The 27,079-nt window shown below is 35.6% G+C and overlaps 2 long non-coding RNA genes and 2 pseudogenes across 2 annotated transcripts; 3 read left to right on the plus strand and 1 right to left on the minus strand.

Moving 5' to 3' along the window:
- LOC114384812 lies at positions 1 to 486 on the plus strand. The gene is made up of 3 exons (XR_003660778.1): positions 1 to 76; positions 197 to 250; positions 361 to 486. It is a non-coding gene; the product is annotated as an uncharacterized LOC114384812 (long non-coding RNA).
- A 4,033-nt stretch (positions 487 to 4,519) lies between these two features.
- Positions 4,520 to 5,189, plus strand: LOC114383847 (annotated as a pseudogene).
- Positions 5,190 to 5,571: 382 nt separating this feature from the next.
- On the plus strand, positions 5,572 to 20,214 carry LOC114384729 (annotated as a pseudogene).
- Positions 20,215 to 22,279: 2,065 nt separating this feature from the next.
- On the minus strand, positions 22,280 to 25,438 carry LOC114383534. Its single transcript, XR_003660536.1, has 4 exons — positions 25,293 to 25,438; positions 23,788 to 24,038; positions 22,847 to 22,938; positions 22,280 to 22,772 (listed from the first exon to the last, which is right to left on the minus strand). It is a non-coding gene; the product is annotated as an uncharacterized LOC114383534 (long non-coding RNA).
- Between the last annotated feature and the right edge of the window lie 1,641 nt (positions 25,439 to 27,079).

Genomic DNA, 27,079 nt, shown 5'->3' on the forward strand with positions numbered 1-27,079 from the left:
AAATTTGTTGCTGGATGCTGATGGAGTGCTTAGAGTGTCAGATTTTGGAATGAGTGCACTGCCTCAACAAGCTAGAGTGAGTTATACTATATTGGTGACTAATCTTTCAAAAAATTAAAAGGGCATTTATATATATATATATATATATGTTCAGCTGGTAATTAATTATCTCTTATTGTTAACAAATTAATATTAGCAAGATGGGCTGCTTCACTCAGCATGTGGTGCGCTTGATTATATAGCCCCAGAGGTATATATATTACTAGCTTTTATTTATTTCTTAAACTTCAATACAAATTCAGTTTCTCTGTAATAAGATTACTGTTTAATTAATTTCTCTTGTGATATATATATATATAGGTGATAAGGAACCGGGGCTATGAGGGTAAAAAGGCTGATATATGGTCATGTGGTGCTATTCTGTTTCATTTAGTTGCTGGTTATGTGCCCTTCAGAAATGAATATGACGACCGCAATACTAAAATTAGACAGGTGATTCTTAATAAATGTTTTTTATGCTACTTTGATTGCCATATATAACACATATATATGTTCTGGAACATATGATATCTAAGTAATATATTCTATCACGAGCATGTTTAGTGCTTTATATATGTACAAGTAAGTACAATCAATAAAAAAACTCAAGATAAAATTGAAACAATTTCAGTAAGAACTCTTCCTATTAAGTTGTAATGGTTCATTTATCTTTCTTTTGTTGCTGACTTGTCATTTTTAACTAATTGAATCCTTCCTCATAATGTTTCTAAATTTACCATGACTTGTAGATTCTCCAGGCTGACTTCATCTGTCCCTCATTTTTCTCTTCAAGTTTAATAACACTGATTAGGAGAATCCTTGATCCCAATCCTACTACAGTAAGTAGTTGACATGTTATATTATTGTTTGCTAATTTGGTTGAGCCATGTTAGTAATATGGTCTTTAGCAAATATTCTTTGTTTCCCTAATTCATCTCACGAAATTAACATATCTTATTATATCGCCTCTTCTTATCGCATGAAACAGCGGATTACAATGAATGAGATCTTTGAGAATGAATGGTTCATGCAGAATTATCAGCCTCCTAGATTTTTCAGGCAAAATTTTAGTTTTGGTCATGTAAGAACTTTTGCTCTAACTTTTATCCTGCTTAAATATTGCTTATCAGAGCTTTGGATATGATTAATCATTCTAACCTTGATGTCAGTGTGCCTAATTTGGTGCACGGGATTCACAAAAGCGTGTTGATAAGGGGGATGAAGCAGGGTCTTCAGCACCACCAGTGCCAGTCATGAATGCGTTTGAGATTTTGAATACATTTCTGGGCTACAACCTTATTATTGGAAAGCTTTTAAACCAGCTGGTATATAGAGAGTCCTTCAATTTAGTTAGAAGTCTTTCAAAAGTTTTGACATAGTTAAATACAGTTTTTAACATATAAATTTTAAAAAATTTAAGCGTTGACTAAAGATACTAGAGAAAGTAAAACCAATAAAGAGTGGAAAAAATATGAATTTAACACGTGTTGCATTAAGAGAATCACATGGAGAGAGTAAGACCAAGTATTTAAATCTGTAATAGCATGATAAATTGAAGTTGAATGGATTAAGGATAATGGAAAAAAGTAAATTTAAATATCTTTTAAAGACTTCTTAAATTAAATTGATTAAACCTTATGTAAATAGAACAGGAAAACAGATTATAGACTTTACTGTATTTAGTTTAATCAATCCCTGAAATGGATATAACTGTGTATACTATAATAAAGTTCAAGTCATTCACATGAAAAAGAAAAAACTCCCATTCAAGTTTTCCTTTTGAGTTTTGAGTTTTGACACTATTGTAATAGGCTCTGTTTATTAGTGACACTATTGAACATAAATAAATCTTCTCTCAAATTTTATTTGACGGAATTTGTTCAAGACCATTTGCTAAAGACTGGTTGATTTTTGACACCTAGGTACAACTTAAAAGGGAAACAAGATTCATATCCCAAAATCCCGTGGATGAGATAATTGATGGAATCGAGCGTGTTGCTGGGATTATGGGATTCGATGTTAAGAAGATAAACAATTTTCGGGTAAAAGAATTATGCTTATTCTTGTCTCTAGCACACGCATGCATCCAAATTTCAAAAATAATAAAATTACTTGCAACTTAGCCAGTATTAATTTCTTATATTATGTACATCTTAGATGAGTATTGAAGGAGGGGCAAATGCTAGACGCAAAGGTCATCTTTCTATATTCACTAAGGTACATATGTTTTTCAGTTAAAGATTTAAGTTACCAGTGAGGGATGTTACTACTTTCTAATTAATGATTTTTTAAATTATGCTTTTCAGATTTGTGAGATATATAGCACAACCCTTTCACATGGTTGAGCTTCGGAAGGCTGAAGGAGATGTTCTGGAATTTCATAACGTGAGCTCTATATAAACCTTAATGGACAAGGATACATTTTTCTTATAACAAACTATTTTCTATTTAATGCTTTTTTAAATTGTGTTTGCAGTTCTGCAGGCATATATATGCTGCGTTGTCAGATTTTATTTGGAAAGGGAGAGCAGAACCTATGGATACAGAAACAGATGGTTAGTTTTGAACCTTATTTTTTTCAGTTAAATAATGAATGTAGATAGTGTTTGTTTGAGAAATAATAATTGACATCGAATTGGGATTCGCAAAAGGAAAAATTAGTGAGTGATCACCATTTTTGGTTTCCAATGAAGGATCGAAGGAAGAAGGAAGACGATGTTGGGACTCGCGAGGTAGGGACAGGATTTGGTTTGCCTCCTTTTCCCTTTTCCTTTGTACTTCTCCCCTTCATTATTTTTGTTTATAGAAAAAAGGCTTAATTAATTTATCTTGTGCCACTGTTTCTTTTTTCAATTTTGTCTCCCTGTTAATAAATACTTAAGTTTGGTTCCTTAATTATTTTTAAAATGATGAAAAACTGGTTTTTTTCCATCTTAAAATTTAATGGTGTCAAGTTAATTTGGACGTAAAAGATTAAATTGCACCATTTTTTAAGAATTAAAGAGATTAACTTGAACTACAGTGAAACAATTTGAACAAAATATATATAATAATGAGATCAAATAAGTAATTGAGTCAATGAAAAAATATTTATAAAAAAAAGTATATATTATTAATCAATATGGTAAGTATGATTTTTGTTATTAGTATTACAAAAACGTAAATATTGACTAATGTTCTACTTTCTAAAATAATTGCTATACATATCTATTTCTAATATTTTAAATTATAACCTTTGCGTCCATATTTAAATTATGATTATCTCATTGTATCTTAAATTATATCTTACTCTTCATATTTGAAAAATTCTATGTCAATTTCATATTCATTATCCTAAATTTCTAATCCAAACCTTTTTTTTTTTTTTTTTATACACCTTATGGCAAGCAACAAAGTTCCCTACCCTTCACCCTAATTGATTCCTAATTTCCTTTAATACAACTTTTTCTTCTTAAGCCTTATATCTCCCCCAACATAAACAACATGCCACAACTACCACCTTTCACTTCCATCTCTTTCATATTTACGAAGACCTAGTGGTGATGCAAGGGCGTCAAAGACGCGCTTAACCTGCAAAGCAAGGTCGCGGGTGGAAATTACAACCAAAGCACGGAGGCGGCCATCGGTGTCGGTGGACAAGTTTTGAACGATGGGAAGAGCATAGGCCAAAGTTTTACCACTTCCGGTGGGCGAGTTTGTGCAAAGGTCTCTCTCAAAGTCACCCGGTCCAACTGTTTCTTGCCAAAGTGCGACCTGAACTGGGAATAGCTTTGAGATTCCCATGTTCTCCTCTAGTATCGACTGTAACCTAGTTGTGAAGTGGAATTAATCAATTTGAGATGAGATAGCGAAATTGAAATTAATGGGTGGAGGAGTACCTGCGTTTCATCAAAGGAACACTACAGACGGGGAGTTCTTGACAACGAGTGATGTTGATAGGAAGAAGGACGTGCATGAGGAAGAAGCAGGAGTGTCGAGCTCCGTGTCCTTGCCTTTGACGATGAACGTTACGAAAGGGAATAAGCTGAGGTCGGAGAGGAGGATGCGGTGGCTGGGGAAGGATGCCTGGGGCTTGCTGTTATCCAGGAGGTGGATGGTAGCCATGGTAAGTGACAGAGTCGGCTTGAGCGGCGGAGGCACCGACGGAGTCCGCGACAAAGGCGGTATTGGAGTGTGGGTGAGGAATGTCTGCACAGAGGAAGAAGATGGAGATGGAATTGGCATAGGCGGCGGAGGTGGCAGTGGTGACTGCACAGAGGAAGAAGGATAGTGGTGGCTGGTTCTCGGAGGTGGCGGTGGTTAGGAAGAAGGACGTGCATGAGGAAGAAGAAGGAGTGTCAAGCTGACATGAGGGTAGTGGTTGTAGCAGACATGTTGTCTGCCACCACTCCAATTAGCACTAATATTTTGAGTCAAAAACCTTGTTTGCCCTAACCATTTCACATTCCCCAATTTCCCTGACCGGGTTGGTGTTGAGCAGATAAAGAGAGAGATGAACCCGCTAACACTAGTGAAGTGCACTAAAAACATCAATGCCAGAGAAGTTGCACTTGGCATCAACAACCAAGCCTCCTGGCACACTAAGTTGCATCACTCCTCGTCGTTTTTGCTCAGTATAACAACTCTTTCCTCTTCTATTTAAATTCAATTCATCAACTCTTTTTGCTTTTATTTTATTTTTAACATTTTTTTAAATCTGAAGTATATGTTTTTTCCTATTACTCAGATACGGAAGGTTGTTGATGTTAACCTAGTTAGAGACAAAGGTATATATCAGAAAATCCAAGGGTTTTGCGTTCCTTGAATATGAGGATCAAAGAAGCACGAATCTTGTTGTGGGTGGGTTCCTGTTCTATGATTTTATTATGTGTTCTTTTTTTAATGGTTTTTTTTCTGTGTGTTTGTGGATGCATTTGTTGAATTGTGTTTTGATGTTTGTTTTTTATGGCTCAGATAATTTGAACGGGGCATAGGTTTTGGGGAGAATTATTAGGGTGGACCATGTTGATAAGTATAAGAAGAAGGAGGAGGAGGATGAAGAGACAGAGCGTCAGAAGAGGGAGGCGCATGGCGTTTGCCGTGCTTTCCAAATAGGTGAATGCACTCGGGGAGCTAGCTGCAAGTTTTCTCATGATGAGCAAGTAAGATAAGCATATCATGATCATGCCACAAAGTAATTTGATTTTTTTTGGTATATATATTATATTTTTAGATGTGTATTCTTCGTGTGACTTGAAAACTTGAGTATTAGGGTTCGAGTTTTTGTAAGGTTTAATTGAAGTGTTCAAATGCGATACTTTTTGGCTTATTGGAATGATTTATTGCTCTTTGACTCTTTGATATCGTGGGAGTGGGATTTTGGTATTGACCGTAGATTGTAGACCATAAACTACAAATAGAGTTGTATTTTATTTTAGTTAATATTTTTGTTATTTGTTAAGGTTGTAGTCTTAGATATGTCGTTGGTCACATAGAAGTTTGGTATGATACTAACAACATGCATGCCTTATTCACATACTTGCAGTTCTACCATGGATGCGCCACCCTGTCGACATCACTCGCTGTCAAGAACTCCCCGTTTGTAGTGTTCCTTTGATGAAATGGAGGTGCTCCTCCACCTATTAATTTCAATTTTGCTATCTCATCTCAAATTGATTAGTTCCACTTCACAACTAGGTTACAGTTGGTACTGGAGGTGAACATGGGAATCTCGAAGCTGTTCCCGGTTTAGGTCACACTTTGGCAAGAAACGGTTGGACCAAGTGACTTTGAGCGAGACCTTTGCATAAACTCGCCCACCGGAAGGGGCAAAACTTTGGCCTATGCTCTTCCCCTTCATTCAAAACTTGTTCACCGACCCCGGTGGCTGCCTCCGTGCTTTGGTTGTAGTTCCCACCCACGACTTTGCTTTGCAGGTTAAGCGTGTCTTCGACGCCCTTGCATCACTGTTGGGTCTCCGTATTGGCTTGGCTGCTGGTCAATCTTCGCTTCGCCACGAGTTTTCTAGCCTCATTTTTCTACCCAGAGAAGATGACGGTCCAAATCCTGGGTTTTTGTCTTCGTTGTGGTTCCAAAGCAAGGTCAACATATTGGTAGCGACCCTTGGAAGGCTAGTGGACCATGTCAACAAGTTGTCGTTGAAGCATCTTCGTTATCTCGTGGTTGACGAAGCAGATCGATTTCTACATGAGGACTACCAGTCCTGGTTGCCTACTGTGATTAAATTAACTCAGTTTGGGCTGGCAAAGATAGTTTTATTTGCTATGTTAACTCGGGGCCCAGGAAGGCTTGCTCAACTTATTTTGCATTACCTTTTATTCCTGAGTGCTGGGAAAATGTGTTATCGGCTCCCAGAATATTTGGAATGTTACAAACTGGTATATGACACTGCACAGGGTTTTTTTTTTCTTTTAATTTACTGAGGGTGTGATTGGGATATGATTTTGAACCTTTTTTACCGTAAATCTATCATGCTATTATATAGCTAGCTAGTTTTATTTAATTCTTCATTAATTTGAAATTTTATAGTTTCTACCAAAAAAGTTCCCTTATGCTGTTCTATTTATAATTTTATTGTTTTGTAGATATGTGAAAGAAAGGTCAAACCCTTGTATTTGGTTGCCCTTTTGAAATCCCTAGGAGAAGAAAAATGCATAGTTTTTACAAGATTTGTGGAATCAACACATCATCTCTGCAAATTGCTAAATTTTTTTGGTGATCTTAAAATTGGTATCAAGGAGTTTTCTGGTCTAAAACATCAACAGGTAAGAAGGTACATTTTGATTCACTCTAAACAAATAGTAAATGTTTTAAACTTTGTGTTGAATGCTCTATTCTTGCAGACTTGACATTATGTAAAACTTGTTCTGAAAGAAATTTTTCATCTTTGGATGAGTAGCGTGTTTAAAGTTTAGACTAGATTAGCTTATTTTATGTTTCAAAAAACTTGTATTAAAAAACTTTGAAATAAAAATTATTGGTATCCCAAATTTATTGAAAACTATATATGCTGGGGTTTTGACAAAAAATGTTACTTTCTCCAGCAAGACAGTAGGTGAATTTCAGAGAAGGGAGTTTCAAGTTCTTGTATCTTCTGATGCAATGACTCGGGTAATGGATGTTGAAGGGTTAAGAAATGTCATTAATTATGACGTGCCCAAATACACAAAGACGTATGTTCATCGACCTGGTAGAACTGCAAGAGCTGGCCAGACTGGGTGTTGCTTTACATTGATGTCAAAAGATGAGGTATGAAGTCCTTGTCTCACTCATGTTCATTGTTTGTACAGATCCAGCCTTATGCATTTGAGCCAAAGAAAGAAGCTACAATGAGTTTGTAATGACTACTAACTAGTAGGGATGAGAATAGCACAATATAGGGCTGTGGCGGAATGGAGCGGCCCCTCACCGCAACGGGGGCCCTCCATAGCGATGTAGTTCAGTGTCACAGATGCTTTCCCAGTTGGAATACCAGGAGTCAGGGTGCTATTGTATAGCTCCCATGAGTGTTGTGATTGTGACTTAAGACATCCCCTGAAACTTTTTTGTTGCCACAGTTACTTAACTCCCTAGCTCCATCTCCCATCTTTGAACAACAGAAAAGTTAGGCTTAGGGTTGTGGCATTTGGGCCATGGGGCAAACACTTTTTGTTTTAGTTTTGGACCTCTATTTGAGTCTAGTTTATCTTTCTTTTTTTTTAAATCATTGTTGGACCAAATTGGATCATGGAGGTGGTTGGAAAATCAATGATGTTTGAATCTTGGAATGTCAACTTGTTGGGTGAGCCTTTACCATTAAACTTTGTTGCATCTATGGTTGACAACTCAGCAATGGAGGTAAAGCAGAAGGAATGTATCGAGGCAGTCATGATGATTAAAGTTATATGGAGTCCACCTTTGTCCCTCCCACCACCGAAGCCATCGGACCTCAATTTCCATGCAGGGACAGTGGGTCGTTCCCAGTTAAAGCTACAAGGGGTGAAATTGTCTTCCAGCAATCAGAGAAAACTTGAGGAAGTTTCAGTAAAATTCCAGTTTTCAAATTCCAACCTTGAGGACAAGAGTGATTGAGGGGTGTATTGTTAGGATATAGGGATAAGGGAAAGTTGATTAACATAGTTAGACTATTAATAAGTTAGTTACTACAGTCAGGATATTGATTTGTTAAGGGGTTAGTTAGTTAGTTAGTTGGGGTTTATTAGATATAAATAGGGGAAGAAGAATTGGAGGGGGATCTTTTTCTCATTTCAATTCTTGGTTCTTAACAAATACATTAAACAATAAAAGTAATAATAAAAGGTCAAAATAGCAAGAGTGCTGCTAGGTGCACCCAGCATTTTTGTTGGTGCACCCAACACTTAAGGGGAAAATACATTTGTACCCCTGACTTAATTATTTAAAAAAAATGATTCATTCTCGTCTCTCTCCCTCCCTCCCACGTTCCGCTTCTTCTTGCTCACCATTTTTTCTTCTTCTTCCTTACTGAAGCTTTTGGTCTCCTTCCTCACCCCTCACCTCACGTCACCTTCGTTCTTCTTCCTTTTAGTCTAGGTTGGTCTCAAAAAAGCTTGACCCACCGTCGTCATCATTCGCAACACATTTGTTCCCCCCGTGTGTGTCGTCGTCATTGTCTTCTTCGTCGGCGTTTCGTTCTGCGACCGCGCCACCATGGGTGTTGACTATCCCAGCCAAGTTGACAGTGGTATTGCTGCCTCCGCGCATCGGCATTGGCGAGGTAAGCATCGTTGCACTGAGTTCGCCAGCATCATTTGCAGCAGTGGAAGTTACGGATCAACTTGATCCGTAACATTTGTTTATACATTTTACGAATCAAGTTGATCTGTAAGCTTCTTTTGGATCATGTTGATCCGAAAGAAGCTTACGGATCAACCTGATCTGTAAACTTTGTTTACACACTTTACGGATCAAGTTGATCCGTAACAGTCAATCTTAATTTTTTAAAAATGCTAAATGTTAGATAAATTGTGAGAAAATTGAAATTTATATATTAAATCTTAAATGAGGAAAATTTTAAAAAACCTTGGCTCATTTTAAAATTGAAATTTAATTAGTTGTTAGAAAAAACCATTAAGAAAAGTCTCGGCTCATTCCAGGACACTGGTGAGTAGTTAGAATGGTTTAGAATGGTTAAGAAAAGCCTTGGCTCATTTCGGTAATGCATCCACCTCCTGATTATAGACATTTTGACAAAATAGTTATTTGATAAATTTTAATTAATTATTTTAAAAATAATTGCATATCATAAACAATAATATGTTAGTCCTTTTAATTATGAAGTTATACCAAGCAATTTCGTGTATTTCACTCCCCTCCCTTCGTACCATATAGCATGGCTCTTAAGATTTTATAGAATTTTAAAAGAAAATTTTTTTTAAGGATAAAGTTAAGGGTGTATTTGGTTTACAAGAGAAAAATAAATAAGACAGGAATAGAAGAAATTGATTTGAATTAAAGTAGAGAGATGCGCATCCCACAAAAGAAAGTACAAACTTTCCCTTGTACATTAATTCTTTCCTTTCAAACAAATGCACCCTAAAGTATCCTATCTTGAAACAAAATATTATTGGTTAGAGTAGTAGTGGACTGATCTCTTAAGTAAGGTTTATGTTATGGTTTTTTGCTCCATGCCTTGGAAAGACAATTTAATATTTTTATATAGTTTTGAGCTTTCGTAAACTCATGCCTAAGAGCTTGAAGTTGGTCTTCTTAGAGTATACTTAACTTTTTTATTTATGTAATATTTAGCATTTTAAAAAAATAAGATTGAACGTGAACGTTACGGCTCAAGTTGATCCGTAAGGTTCTTTCGGATCAACATGATCCAAAAGAACCTTACAAATCAACTTGATCCGTAAACGTTGTTTAGACAGTTTACGGATCAAGTTGATCCGTAAACTGTCTGAATATGCATTTTAAAAATTGCTAAATCTGAATTTGGTGTGTTTTTGTTTCTGAAATTTGTAGCTTACTTCATCAAGGCTATTTCTTTGTCACAAGGTGTTCATTTGAACTCTAAACAACGTGAGTACTTTATATGTTCGACGAATTTTTTTTCAACGTTTAGTATTACTTTGGTAGAAGAGTAAATATTACCTGTAATTTGGATCATGCTTATTAGATTGTTGTCACAATTTGTTTTGACCTTAGTCATAATTTGGTTGTAAATAATGAGATGTTGACATATAGATAAATAGTATATATTGATTAGCATTAATTATGATTATATATGAATATATCCTCTTTCAGGGAAATGAATGAATGAGAAATTAATAAAATATTGTTTTCCTTTTATTTTTTTATAGTCTTTAATAGTGTTTTTCTTAGGAGTAGATTAGCATAGTTTTTTGCTCTCTATCAAGTCATTAATACTAAATGTTGCATTTTGCTTTGTTCTTCACGCATGTACATTATTTATGGTATTATAAAGGGGTTAATCATTCAAGCACTACGGAAACCTTATAATTTCTCAAAGTAAATCGATGTTAATTTACAGCGAGAGGTGATAATCTGACCAAATTAAGGTGTTAATTGTGAGCATTCCACTAGCCGCAATAATCGAATCTTCGGATTCCTTGATAATTATTGATTTCTTGCACCCTTGGGAACAAAGTTATAACTATTGGTTCACGTAATTGATGATTAGAGATATTTTCCAAACATATGATAATGACAATTTTCTTGATTTAAAAAATTCCAAAAGATACCTAGTGCTTGTATGAAATTATCCAAATATTGGCATAACTATTGGCTCACATTTGTTGTAATTGCTCATCACTATTGGTTCCTTTTGTGTTCCCATTTGCTCATCCTTTGTTTTTCACCCTGTCATTCCTTATGCCACCCCCATGACACCTCTGCCTTGCTGCACTTAAAAAAATCCTCCCCATGACACCCTCTCATTTCATCTTTCTCATCTTCACTCACTCAACCTTGTGTTCAATGATTTTAATCATTCTTATTTGTCATCTGTCTTTGGTGGGTTTGTGAGACTCACGCATCTCAACTTGTCTAATTCTAACTTTGAAGGGGATATTCCTTCCCAAATCTCCCACCTTTCCAAATCAGTCTCACTTCTAAGCAATGCATATATCTTAATTTCAAAGTGAATATCCTTTTTCTACCAAGTAGTACCTGAAAAAAGATAATGCCTATATGCGTTAGACCAATGGAATTTGAGAGAATGAAATCAGTGATGGAATTTGCGGTACTGATTTGCAGATCATGGTTAGTACTAGAGGATTAGGTCGTGTCTTAGGTCACGTTACTGGCAGAGGAGATCGTGATGATTCTGATGATACTCCGCAGCGTCGACGGCCTACCGCTTCCGCACGGAGGCAGCGAGTACATGTGACTGCGACGCACGATGAGCCTGTGCTCCCTGCGCCAGATGTAGAGGCTGACGTATTTCCGGATGACCCGATGGCACCAGCTGATGTAGAAGACACTGGGGGAGACATTCCTGCAGACACAGGCGCCCAAGCTACTGAGGATGAGCATGGGAGATTTCCGGGTGGTCTGAGCGACCCATCCGTGCTGACCCAGTATGCAGATCACGTTGCTTGCAGCGTATGGACGGGAGAGGTATTTATAATATTTATTTTTAGTTAATTGTTAATTATACTTTATGATTGAAATTAGTTTTCCTTTAAATGATGATTTTAACGAATTTTGTGTTCCTTTATACTTCAATTCAAGAGTGTCCTGAGTTGAAGTTATCATCTCACGGGAGGAAGGTCCATAGTTTAGGCAGGCCTGTCCCTGCCATTGAGGGACTAGTTGCTTGGACAGGACTAAGTCCTCTGATCGTGTGTTTGGTAGACACTGGCGATCAGGGACTTTTGTCCTCGTTTGTCGAGCGATGGCACTGGGAGAGGTCTAGTTTCCATCTCCTTGTGGGAGAGGTGACAATCACGCTGGACGACGTCTCGTCACTTCTGCATCTGCCCGTGATTGGCGACTTGCACGCCTTTCAACCCTTGCACGTGGATAATGCGGTTCAGATGCTGGTGGACTTATTGATGGTCTCTGTAGAGGCTGTCAGGGCTAAGATAAGGCAGTGTCATGGACCGTATGTACGCCTGCAATGGGTACGTGATATCTACGAGCGTTGATGCCAGGAAGGTCATTGGACAGCTGCGGCTCGCGCGTATCTTCTTCATCTTCTGGGTTGCACTCTGTTTGCTAACAAGAGTGCAACCAATGTTCTTGTTGTGTATTTGGAGGCCCTTCGTGACCTCAGTAAGACCGGGAGGTACGCCTGGGGAGTAGCTACGCTGGTGTATATGTACGACCAGCTGAACGATGCCTCTATCAGCAGCAGCCGAGAGCTTGACGGTTACATCACACTGCTACAGATAACAAACATGTTTTTCATTCGTTGAGGTTCAACAATGTTTAACTTTAAATTTTGTTAGACTTTCATTATTAATGTTTATCATTTTGATGTTACCTCTGTAGTGTTGGATATATGAGCACTTTCCCTCAGTCGCAGAGTCCACTGCTGATCAGGACTACGACGAGGATTCACCGCGTGCCTGTAGGTGGATTGCTACAAAGAAGACCGTACGTACACCTGCATACAGGGAGCGCCTAAACCGACTCCGGATTCTGGATGTCTGTTGGATCCCATATGGGGAGCACCGACCGGTCCGGGACTTCCATATGATTTCATGCTATTCTGGTCTCCTGTGTTGGGGGCCCGTTGTTGTGTATTATCGACCAGAGAGGGTCATGTGGCAGTTTGGATACACCCAGACCATTCGTGCTCCACCTGTCGATTCATGGGTGTCGTATGATGATATATACGACAGTGAATGCACTATTCGGATCATATGGTTCCAGCAGGTGAGGTGTGCGCTGTGCCAAGTCAGTGTGTCAGCGACTACATGAACTGGTTCTTCCGCATCTCGCATCCTTTCATGACACCAGGCCAGGCATTAGATCCTCTGCCAGATGGTCATGCTCCGTAGCCCCGAGTCGTCCCTCGGGCTCCAGAGACAGATATCCCTCACGTGTCGGAGCCAGGAGCACCGTCGACATCTGCGAGGACCGCTATGGAAAAGCCTAGACATGCAGTGGTAAGTAATACTAATAATTTACGTCATTTACGTTAATATTTTCATAATAATTTGTGTAATCTTTTTGTTTTGTATTTAACAGGAAGTTTGCCATGGGATTGCTGAGAGGTTGGAGCGCCATCATAGCCTAGGGGTGGTCACGCCAGGCTCATCGACACATGAGGTGATCGAAGAATGCTTCAGGATGGCCAGGAGTGTCACACAGGACCAGCTAGTATATGTTAGGTCTCGACGTAGGCGGTGCACGGATCAGGTGTAGTTTATTTACATATTTTATATTGATATTCGATGTATATACCGATATTGTAGTTGAACCCATTTCATTAGTAATGTTGATTTTATTTATTTCCATTAGTAATGTTAGTTTTATTTATTTCCATTGATTGTGTATTCCCTTTGCCTAATCTAGCTTATAAAATTTTATAATTTTATTCTATCAAATTAAAAAAATGTTTATCTTTAATTTCTCTCCTCAGATAAAAATCTGTATTTATATTTTGTAATTTTATAATTAGGCGTAACATTTATATTTTATTTTAAGAGACTAAAAAATAAAACCTTATAATTAGACATATATAATACTAAAACACTACAAACTTTTATAGGTAATAATATATATATTTTCAGCAAAAAAAAATTAAAGGTAATAATATATAATTAAGTCATACACTAGTAAGTCTTACAAGAAGAAAAAAAAATGTATTTTACTAGTTGTACTTGTATACTACATCGTATTATGGAGGAGGCTATTAAAGAACACTAGATTCTTGAAACCAAAAGCTAAAGTCATAAACGAAATAAGAAAAATCAAAGAACAAAATTGGTCAAAACTGTGAAAGATTGATGGGGTTCCCGTTCCATCATAAATTAGAGCAAACAAATTTAGTGTATTTTGATCACAATCATATATAAACATTGGATTCAATCCTTGATTCTGTGGGCAAAGTCAAAAAATAAAATTTAACCGAATCAGTAAGCACCTTCTACCAAATCCGTTTTAAAGTCTGCCATAAATCTTGTTAATTTGTTAGATAAAATAGAGAGAGAAAAACAAAAAATGACTTTAACGAATTGCCTCCTTTTCTCTTTTTTTTCTTATTAGGTGTCAAATATATTTATGATTTACACAAATTACGTTTGTATGGTAAAAATTAGTGATCACAAATACTGAATCGATGAATCTTATATTTTGTCGAACAAAAAAAAAACAAATACCGAATCAAATGTGTAGATTAATTAGTGTAAACCGTAAAATTGCTTCAGTTAAATTAATAGTTTTGAGTTTAAATATGGAATTTAAATATATAATTATATTAAATACTTGAATCAAAATTTTTACTATTTATAAAAGTTCTATCTAACTTAAATATATTTATAAAATTTATATCTAACTTAAATAAAATTGTTAGCTCCAACAAAAGATAGATGTGTCGTTAAAAAAAAAAATTCAATGGATGAAAACTCATGGTCTAAATGCAATATTTACCTTTGAAGGGAGCTGGTGTCATAGGGTTAGTGAAACACAATTAAAACTTTCATAATGATATTCATCACGTGTTAAGGGAGAGAGCATGACTAGAAAATCCACATCCAACTACTCAAACAGTACATTAACTTCAACATAGTCGAATAAAATTAAATTTGCATCAAATACTACAATTAACTCATGTTAATTTTGCGACAAGGACAACTCGTCTCTTCCATTTTCGGTACAGGTTTACTGAAAACAACTAAAATTTCTATTGGCTCAATCTTTTTCCAGTAGCTAGACTCAATCAACACCTTTATCATGTCATCATTGGTTTTGAGTTCAATTATTTCAAATTTTATAACTTTTTCTGAATACTCACGGTGACTTGGTTTCCGAAAAAACAATCGCCTTACCATTTGTGTTTCATCAATACCATAAGGGGGAATCCCAGTAGGCGCAACTTGCTTGATCAAATCCTTCAGTTCATCCATGGTAAATCCGGAGGGAATGTCAAACTTTTTGAGATTTTTTCCTGTGAACGAGTAACCAACAAACTCATTTTGGCGTGACATGTTCCACCTCCCATTGTAATATAGCAGGGCATCATGAGTAGGGGTTATAGTAGCTTGAAGTAAGTTTAAAATACCATCTGGGGTTCTAGCAATGCTACATAATAACTCAATCGGACCAACAAATGAAAATTCATGATTACACATTAACATTGTGTTAACATCAGCATCATCTTTCAATTGCATACATTGAAACTAAAATTGATTACCTGCATATGTGAAAGGCTGCGGGTAGTAAATTTCATCCAAAAATTTCTTGTCGGTTAGCTTAAGGGTATTGTGTATTTTGGTTTTTAACGTTTGAAAATCACACCCGTTAGGTACTCAAATGGGAATTGGAGTGGAAGCTTGAAAGGAAACACCACTGTCATTGTGAACAATGGATCCATTTGGAAAAATAAAACCTAATGTGGAGTTCACAACTGTCTGACTACTTGTCTCTCCCAAGAATGCCATAGTTTTTTGTAAGAGTTGGGTTACGACTGAAACTTATGGTTTTTTACAGTGTTAGGCTGTGTCATATATATAGATGAGTTTTAATATCAGTGCTGTATTTTTTTAAGATTAAAAATACGCATGCACATGCTTTCTGTATGTGTTGTCAACTACACCAATGACGTGACATGCTTTAGCTTGCATCAGATCTACATGTGTAGTCATGCTGTGCAAGGTCCTTTCGCGCGCTTTATGTTAATGCAGACAACAATTTATCATACACGTTTTTTCACAATGTGTTGTCAACTCAGACAATGATATATCATACATGCTTTTTTAGAATTAAGTAATAACTTTGTTGTGGACGTAACAAATAAATGTGAATATCCAATTCAAAACGATCAGTCATTATAAATTACATGTTCAATCATCATTTATGTCAACATAGTCTCTCTTGAACATCATGAAGCTCTTGTAATGCTGCATTCTGCTAATATATGGATTTGGCCACGACTTCGCCTGAGGATGACAATGGCTAGACCATAACAATGCTACAGGCGGTAAGGGACAACGTTCTTTTAAATAAACTTGTTGTACATGCAAAAAAAGTTCAATCCTACAAAACTCATTGCATAAATATAAAAAAAAAAAACACTTCATATCTAGAATGTACCTCAACAAAATGATTGTCATACACATGACCGATACAAATTATATGACCCAATGAAGAATTTGCCAGCGGTTGACTTCTAAGAGGAAATAATGTTGTGCTTTGTTGTTTAGACAAGGATACAACGATTACGTTATACCTTGATGCAATGACATGTCCCATGTCCGTTATATCCATCCACTTATCCGTAGTCACCTGAATGAAACAAATATACACGTCAAACTTAATTTCAAAGTTAAGTCTTAAAAATCAAATACATAAATTACATACCTTGGTTAATCCATCAACAAGTAGTGACATCCTTAATTCCTCAAATCTCTCCGTGCCACCAAAGAGCTTGATATAGTCTTCTGAAAATTTGGCAAGTTCTTTAAGCAGATGGTTGCGGACCACCGACCAAGAGTCTTGACCCATACCTAATAAACCGGCAACCGACCGATATCCACAGTTACCATCAGCTTTGACATCAACAATCTTATCAATGAAGTCGTGCATAAATGGTTGAAACTGGTCCAACATGAGCATCATCGTGCTTCGATTCGGTTGCTCAGAGGATGATGCAGTACGCCTCACCGATGAATTGCTATTTTGCATAGATTCAAAGGCATCTACATACTCTCAGTAAGATGGATTGCGCTTTGTTGACCTTGGGTTCCTGCTCATAGCTTTCTTCGGTGCCCCCTTTGTGTTAACCTTTGCTGGAGGAGGGCACATCGAATTCTGATCAGGGTATGCAATTTCCCAAAGTTTAGTCTTCAGAGTAAACTTGCCACAAACATCAAGTTCTTCGAATCATTTGGATATTGTTTCCATTACTTCCTTGATGCTAACCTCGGGCTCAGATAACCCTTGGTCTGAAAAATTGAGTCTCCTCCAGAACATATGGATTGAATCCAGTGGGATGCAACCACCAACATATTTGGATAGCTCACAAGTACAAGGAAGACCAAGCGTGGTTCTCACCACGCAACCACAACTTGAGGGATTCTTGCCAGCATAATCAACACGCTCTAATTCAGCAGCAATCTGATTTAAAGCATACCTTGAAACCATTCCAAGAAGTCTCCTGTATAAGGTTTTTTTGAACACATGTCCAACGACATGTGTACTTGTTTCAAATGATGCTTTAATCTCTGTGTGCTGCAACGTAATCATGTTCTTCATGGCATCCCACACACTGCATAAGTCTCCAAGACTATTTTGTAACAATCTTTTTAAAGACGAGTGAGCAGATTCAGCCCTACATTTCAAATACACAAATAAAAATAAACATATACAACAATACAATTCCATCAATTCATCAACGTTAATAGAAATAGCTAAACAGTTTCATACCTGTTTGTTATTGTGTTTCCTAAGTACATTACCTTATTAGTCCATGCGGAAACAAATTTTTCCTTGTGTGGTATTATCCATGTTTCCTTGACATAGTCAACAAACATTGGCCAAGGTGCGCAAGCCATTTCAAACTTCTTCAAGCATTCATCAAACTGCTGTTCTGAAGGACAATCAATCAGACATCCCCAGCAATCCATGACATAATCCCAAGCATTTTTTTGCGCAATTAGTGATTTACATTTGGCCTTCACATTCTTGTTTATGTGAAAGCTGCACAACAAATTTGTACATTCAGGGAATACATCCTTCACTGCATTCATCAATGCTTGGTCTCTGTCAGTGACAATAACTCCAGGGAGGGCATCACACTTTAAAAAAGGTCTCGGAAGCGTTGTAAAGCCCAGACCAAATTATTAACGCGTTCACCCTCCACATATGCAAAACTGGCAAATAATATCATCCCAGTCGGTGTCACCCCAACAAAATTGAGTAATAGGAGTTTGTACCGGTTTGTTTTGTGAGTGTTATCTATCAAAAATACCAAATTACATGCGTTGACTAACTTCACTGCATCAGGGTGACACCAAAAGATATCACGAACCATGTTTTCGTCCTTTATTTTGTGCCAATGAATATACTGATCACGTTCAAGAAACTTCATCAGATGTTGCATTTCAAGATCGCTTCCTCTTATGGAAGAACGGAATGCACTTCTTGCATTGTATATTTGTTTAATGGTCATACAGCTATTGGCATTGTGTTCCTTCAGAATTAGCAGAATGTTTCTTGGCTATACCCTGGACTTCGTCATATCAGCAATAAGTGTTTTTTCAGCTTTAGTCAATCGCCCCGCATATGGATGTCCAACTAATGACTTGGCCAATTCATGATTACGCACTCCACAAATCAACTTCACCATCCAGCCTTCTCCTCCAACCATTGGCTTGCAACGAAGCTTGAAGGGACACCCACATGTCCTAGTCTCAGTGTCTCTTCTGATAAATTCTTTTTTCCTACACCTATACTCGCCACTCCTTTCACAACCAATTAACACAAATGTAGTCCTTCCTCTACTACCTGTGTTTGTATCCGACCTTAAAATCACCGCCACAAATCCGTTTTCATGAGCAACAGATCGAGCCCACCGCAAAACATCATCTCGGCACTCAAACACCTACAAAGCAATCCACATAATTTAAGTTTTCTACCAGTATTCATTTTATTAAATCTATGACAAACATTAACATTATAACCTGAGAAGTATTGAACGCATCGGAACAATCAACATGTGGTTCATTCGCACCACATGCTTCTTCATTTTCATAATCCATATCCGCTTGTTTAGACATTATTTCATAATCCACTCATCTTCGTCCATCTAACCAAATCAAACAAAAAATGGTCATACAAACAAATTAATAATTTAAAAAAAATGGAAACTAAATTCAAAAAACATCACATTTTAAAAATAGTTACGTTTGCGACACAACCACCACCTTCTGCGTACCTCGTTTGCCGCCGCCGACCACCGCAACGCACCTTCACCTTCACCGCACCTAACCATTCACAAAGAACCCGAGACAATGTCGCACGAAAACCACAAAAACAGAGAAAAACAACGAACAAAAATGGCAGCTGTGTGAAGTGTAGGAAAAAAAAGTTTTTCTGATGAAAAAAAAAGACCAGGGACATTTTTATCATTTATAAATTTTGCTGGGTGCACCTAGCAACACTCAAATAACAGCCATCCCGCTATATCAGTACTTTCTATTTTGGCTTGAATAATTATCATTCTATTGTTTCTATAGTTGAGTGTAGTCAATGACCATTAGGATTTTGTTGATGCTCTCTCATCCCTCTGACTGACTAATTTAATTTATCAATACTAGAGTATGAATATTCTTGTTTTCCTATGTTTTATTTTAACCTTTGAACCTAAATCATGCATCTTAAATTCTTGTCCCATTCCAGGTCGGAGGATTTGAGAAGTTGATGAAAAAGGCGGAGGCCAGTGATTGTCTTCAGCATACTGTTCCATCCAGTTTGATTGAAGCACTTCATAGTACCTACAGTTCAGGTAAATATCTTCTAACGTCTCTGGAGATCTTCTAAAATCATTTTTGATTCCTGCATGAGGAATGAATATAAAATATTACTTTTGTTCGTTCAGAAAATCTGTATATTTTTTTTATTCATTAGAAAATCTCTATATTGTGCATGTATCTGGGACGATCTTAATGCTTGATTTTCTTTTCCTTTTTGCTGTTTTGAAGTTACATTGAATGCTTCATAGACTTGGTGTCATGGTTCCATTATACTTGTGGATGAGCTCAACGCTTCTTGATGTTGGTTTACGTTATGTTGTTTTGGATTTACATTAGATGTTTCATTAAGTCTCTGTCATGTTCCATTGTTGGCAACACTAACAAAATTGAAGGAGAAAATTCTGGAGGCCCGGAGGAAACCAAGGATAAGTCTTGCCAATCGATCAGAGTGAGAACAAATATTCACGAGAATAGTTTTGCCTATGAACGGATATACAAGAGATTATTTCACTGTACATTTTATGATTTAATTAGAATGATAATATTATGTATTTTTGGGTTACATATTATTTGTTATCACCACTATTTTTTGTTTAAAATAAAAAGAAATTAATATTATGGTACTCGTCTATTTGTTTACTTTAAAAAGGAGGATGTCTTCATTTTATTGTTTATGATGCACTGTTTATTTGGATGATTTATGTGATTGATTTAAGTATCCACACATTTAGCCAGTTAAGCAATTTTCACCAGCCCCGTCATCTTCAATGACTGAGTCACTAAGTTGACAATTTCATCAATATATAGGGTAATGTGGGCCTTGTCATTTCACTGAGACTAAAAATGAAAAAAAAAAGTACAGGGACTAAAAATAAAAAATAAGAGAATAATTTAGAGGGACTAAAAGTGAATAAAAAGGATTTATTGGGACGAAAATGAAAAAAAAAATGTTCTTATCAAAAGAAAAAGGGACAAATTTGCACGCATGGAAAATAATAAGCCATAAAAAAATCTTGAATAATAAAAAAAATTGTTAATAATGATGCATTTTTTCTTCTTTTTTTTTCTTGTTGCTCATGACTAAGATCACTCACTTTATTCCTTCCCTCTTGGAGACACAAAAAAAAAAACACTTTGTGCATAGATTGTATATTATTTATTTTTTAAAAAGCCTAAATTGGTGCCTAGAGTTTATTATTTTGTTGCAATGAGTGTGTTAGGGAGAAAGAGTAACAGATTGTGAGTGAGTGTTTATGTAATTTGTAAGTGGTAGAGGGACGAACAAGAAAAAATAAAGAAGGTTGAGAAAATGTATGATTCCTAACAAATACAATTTTTTTTGCTATTTAAGAATTTTATTTTATATGAATTTTTGATTAAAAATTATATATTTAAGGCTTAATTTTGTTTGCCTTCAAATTTGTCACTTTTCTTTTACTTTATAATTTTTTTATTCCTGTAAATTATTTTTAGTCACTATAAACTTTTTCTTCTCTCTTTTTTTTCTGTAATTTTTTATTTATTTTTATTCCCTCTACTAATGACATGACATTATAGTGACATTATTACTCATGTGACTGACCGTGTTGAACTTAACAAAAATTTAGTGAATTTTAATCATAAAGACTAAAAAGGAAATGCTTGTAACTAATAAGAACTTTTTTGAGAAAAAAAATGTTAAATTCCATGAATCAAAATCTTATTTAAACTTATAAATCAGGTATGCATGTAATATTAAATAGATGAGACAACTAACATTCCTCAATCACAAGTATCAATAATCTAGGAATTAGTTTATAAATTTAATTTATCGAGACATTGTCCGGTATCATTATTTCAATCCATCATTAACCGAAAAAAGATAAATGTTCTAGTAAAAAAAAAATAGCGAATAAAATCAACACAAGACAAATTAATGTCACGCTCAACTCAAATCCTAGTGATTGATCTTCAAGAACTAAACCTTTGAATCTCAAATCTCAAATCTTAGGACTACCGTATTCCAATCTCTGAATCCCAGATCTCAAATCCCAACTCTCACAGGGTCTTTGCTGTCACAACCTCATGTGTCTTTGCTGTGGAGTCTGATTCCACAAGCTCTAGATTCAAATCTATTGTCGAGGATCCCGTGAAATTGGTGAAGAGGACCAAAGTGTGAGGTGTGTTGGCCTGGGAGGGAGGTTCAATAATGTAGTGTGGGTCAATAAAGGCTAGCTTCCTGGTGGTGGCACTACTTGGTGGAAGGGTTTCTCAAATTTAGTTCTATGGATATGGAGTGAAAGACATAAAGAGAGAGATAGAGAATTGTGAAAGAATTATATTTTATTATTATCTAAATTATTTTAAAATATTTTCCGACAGTTTTTAGTCACTAACAAACAGTCAGAGAATTTAATAAATTAATAATAAAACTAATAACACATCATCATTTAATGATATAAATATACAGTAAAGACTAAAACCGTAATAAAAAAAAATATTTAAGAACCTTGAGTAGTCAAAGTTTGATTTAAGGACTAAAATCTAATATTTAAAACAGTTCAAGGACTAAAAATTTAGTTAACCCAAAAGGATAATGTTACTCCAAATTGAAATAAAAACTTAAACAGTTACTCAACGAAAGAACAAACACTAGAGCCTTTGCATTTATCTCTGCTCATTGAAGAAGTAGGTATATGATAGTTTTTGCTTTCATCTGAATATTGCTAATGTTGTACTGTACTACAAACTGAATGCAAATGGTATTTACCAGTTCCTAAAAAATGAATACATCTCACTACCATTAAGGTACCCATCACAAAGATACAAGTTCTTAAATATGAAGTAGACATCTAAAAACGAAGTTCCACTAAGAATGGAAGCTGCTGAAGATCTGATTTCATAACGTATAGAATTTGCATAAACAAAGTTTTCCATGGGAGTAGTAATTGCTTTCTATGAATATTAGTCGACACCTCATTATCAATCTCTGTTGAAAGTTCTGCGGGGAAATAAAATGATTGCACAAAAAATTACCACCAACAGAATTTCAAGATCAAACTTTTCCTTTAAATTCGGTAAGTTTGCGATCACCCACAAGAGTTAACAGGATATTTCTGCAAGGTCCTTCTACAAAAAGGAAACTTAAGTTAGATTCTTCCTTTAACTCCTTTCGTAAAATCTATCGAGTCAAGATTACTTACCCCCAAATACAGTATGAAGATATTGAATATCATCACGTGAGCAAGCATCTATTAAAGCAACGACACCCGGTCTTAGAGATTCATCCAGTTCTCTGCAAATAATGATGCAATAATTAATATAATTATTTGTTTATTGTTATGATCACTGGCAACACTTTTCTGAAGAAGTCTGCTCATCCTACCAAATTTTATCTCTATTGATATTTTCTAATTATTATTTGGTTCAAAATATGAGCAAGAGAGGCTTTATATAGATGAATTGGCCAAAGCTTAATGAAAGTCAGAAGCAGAAAAGGGGACTCTGCAGTGTGATGGAAATGTAATCTACTTAGAAGACTTGGAGTGGCAAGTGTAACATATTAACTATGCATACTCAATAGCTAAGCTTATGCCCTAAAAGATCAACATATCCTAGGACAACTACTTCATGCAAATGTGACAGATCCCAGATTTAAATTAATTTCAGTAGAGTAATAAGTAGAAAATTCACATCACTGAACACATTCAGTTGGATCCACGCTTAGTGTCAAAGCTTTGAGTGCTACTAACCACCCAAATGTACCAAAAATATATATAACTGCACAATGCCTCCAAAGTTCAGCTGCCATTATTAGATTACAGGCTGTAAGTAGAACCAAGGTTTAAATTTATGGTCAAAAAGTGATACATGATACTGATTTTGTTTACATTGTATAACAATTTAAGTTCCTATCATAATCTATAAGGGTAATCATTACAAGTTTAAAACAAGCATATGCATTCTTGACTTTAGACATACAAGATGCGACTCTTTGTCATCTAGGCCTACATGATATCATTATTAAGATATTGAAGCATAAGTGAATCAGTACCATACTACCCACAAGGAAAAGATGGACGAAAATGTAAATATACACATTGTGGCTGTAATATAATTAGGGAAAACCATGGTCAGTTCAAACCTGAGGCTTCCCAAGCCAATTTGAAGGAATAAATGTAGCCAAACGTCTTAATAAATCTCCTCTTTCCCAAGGTCTACATGAAGATCTTGAAGAATCAAAAAGCAGAACCGCCAGCACTTGTGCTCAATGAAGTCCATGGTGGTTGTGAACCAACACACGAGAGAGAAGCCGCTTTAGAGACTTGTCCATGACTTGACCCATCTATGCTGCCAACATTCATTGGAACAGCTGGGGATGATGCCCCAGCAGAACTGATAAAATTATGAATAATTTGTCAATTGAAAGGGTCAAATAAACAACATAATAAATAGACAAAACAATTGAGTGTCTTATAAAAATATCACAATTTACAATCACCAGTCACCACCCATACATCACATATGCATTAAGTTCAAATCCGTAGAAAATTAAGAAACCATCTGTTTTACATGAATTAAGGAAGGAGGTTAATTCTAAATTTGAGCTTTACAAACGCACAATGGAACCAAAGGGTTTTCACTTCAGTAGGATTAAGACATTGGATGTGTATTGCAATTTTAGCAAGAAAGAAACAAAAAGAAAATGATTTGGAAATAGAAATTGGAGATATCATATCATAAGTTTCTAAGTTTAAGTATCTGGATCAATATTACAACATGATAGAGAAATTAATGAATATGTCAAACACAGGTTAAGTGGTTAAAATGGAGAAAGGAATGGGGTTATTTGTGACCACAAAGTACTTAGCAACCTTAAAGGGAAGTTTTATCATACTGCTATACAACCAGGCAACCAGCTACATACTGTGGTAGTGAATGTTAGGCTTTAGATGGACAAGAGAAAAACGTAGGAACAGCATAAATGAGTATATTAAGATGGAAGAGTGACCACAAAAAAAAGAAGACAGGATGTGAAATAATTGTATAGCGAGAGATATTATTAGTGTGACATCTATCAAGGAAAAAAATGACAAAATGGGGCAAGGTAGCTTAGACACATGCGAAGGTCACTAGAGGCTCCGAAGCGGAGAGTGGATCGCAGTTTTTGTCCCTGTGAAAAGGGGTAGAGGAGGATTAAGGACATTGCAAAAAAAAATATTAAAAAGAATCACGTAGTGACCTCACCGGCTGAGATAAGACTATTGTTGTATCTGCTTTACACAAAGGAGATATATAATGGTGACGATTTAGCCATCAGTGTGGGTACTTAGTAGAGAAATCACGCAAGTTAGCCTTGATTAGGAGGTAAGGGCATAAGCACAACATTTCAAAAGCACACAATTCGCAACAAAAACAGCTCGACACCGCATTTTTTTTTTGGTTAATTAGATCCAATTCTCGAGGTGCAGGAGCAACAACAGCAAATAGTATTGCGTTTTACTGATCAATTGAAGTTGAAACCGAGCAAATTGAAAACAGCGGTTACAGAAATGCACGCAAAACGAAACGAAACCCTAATTAGGGAAGAATTGAATTCAACGCTTGCGAGGAAGAGAGAGAGAGAGAGAAGAAAGCAGTAGTTAGTACCTTGCAGCAGGTGTTGGATCAACGGTGCCTCCGTAGCTGATAACCTCTTCTCTCATTCTCGAATTCCGAAGCAAATGAAAGTGAAAATGATGAGTGAGGGAAGAAAGAGTGGGAAATGGGAATAGCAGCTTCGCGCATATAAGCAAGTGTCAGAGCGCGTGGACTCCACTGCGAATACGAATATTATTTTACGATGCCAATGCCTGCGCCTGCATTATTTTTATCAAACCAATATAATAATATTAAATCTTTCTCTAACATTTTTTTTATTAACTTTTTTACTCCTTATTAAATACAATTGTATTTTAAAATTTAAAAATATAAATAAATAAAAAATATTATCATTGTTAAATAGTGTTCAAAATTACATATTTTTAAGTATAATATAAAATGAATTATTTATTAATAATAAAAAATTAATTTCTGTTTTGGTCCCTAGCTATAAAAAAGTTATTTAACATTCATCCTCTAAATTTTGGAATGCTATTTTTCCCCTAAAATTCATTTTAAGATATACTTCCCATCACACATACAGCATATTAGAGATTTGATTTTTTCTTTCAATGATCACACATTCACACTGAAGTTAAAACTTAGTTGACCCTAGTCCAAGGAGCTAGAGCACATTAGAAGTTTAAATTAAGAGCACATAATACTTATCAAAACAAGACAAAATATTATTTTTGTGTCACTATCAAAACTAAGTAACTAACCATCTTTTTCTGTGTTGACAGACTCTTCTTTCCAAACCAAATGATATCTTGCAGTCTAGCAGAGAGATTCTTATAGAACTCCGAACATTAACAGTTCATTCCAAACTCAAGTTAATAAACAAGGAAAATCATTTATTACAAGAAAAACACATGGGGAGAAAAGAATTCAGCATCAAAACATATCATTGTTCATTAAGGTTTTAGAACTTACCTTGTCAAATTTCTCAGTATCCCCACGGATCTTTCCAATCTCAACCGCGTGAAAGAAAGGGTCTGCCTCAGAGATCATTAGAAAGTAGGAACATCTCTCACTAGTAACTTGAAACAATGTTCATTTCAACTAAGTTTCATGAATTTATTGCTCATTTAAATCTGGAAATTTTAGGGATTGATAAACTAAATACAGTAAATATATAATATTTTTTATTCTATTGACAGAAGCTATCATCTATTAACAAGAATATCAGGATGAAAAATGAATATTTAATTGAAGAGGCCTCCATAGTAGGAGATTAAATATACTTTTTTTGTTCTTAATCCATTCTATATCAAATTGTCCTGTTATAAATTTAAGTCATTTGTCTTCACAGAGGTATGATCTCTATGTATTCATCTTATATAGTTACATATGATGCTCATCTTGTGACATATGTTAAATGGACATTTTTCTTGAATTGTTCGTTTAAAATCTCTGGAAACCAGATTAAAACTTTTGAAAGACTTATAATATAATATTGAAGGTTTCTTTGTATACCTTCTTGAATCAAGGACATTGACATCAAGGATAGAACTCAAAGCTCTGCTGAGAAATATTTAACCAATATTTATAAAAGTGAAACCAAAAGGGTTTTCAGTTGCTTCACTGAAACCAGCACTTACTTTATCAGAGCTAATATTTTCCTGGGAAGATCTAGCAGGTTGATGCTCATTCTTGAACCATTCATCCTTCCACGACCTCATCAATTGTAATCCGCTATTTCATGACATCAGAAAAGTGATAACATTGTAATCTTTATTTTCTTGTTTCTCAAATTTAAAAGTCAACAAGAATGGAGATTAAATTAGAAATCACAC

Source organism: Glycine soja, chromosome 14 (assembly GCF_004193775.1).
Source record: "Glycine soja cultivar W05 chromosome 14, ASM419377v2, whole genome shotgun sequence".
In the NCBI taxonomy this organism is placed as follows: domain Eukaryota; kingdom Viridiplantae; phylum Streptophyta; class Magnoliopsida; order Fabales; family Fabaceae; genus Glycine; species Glycine soja.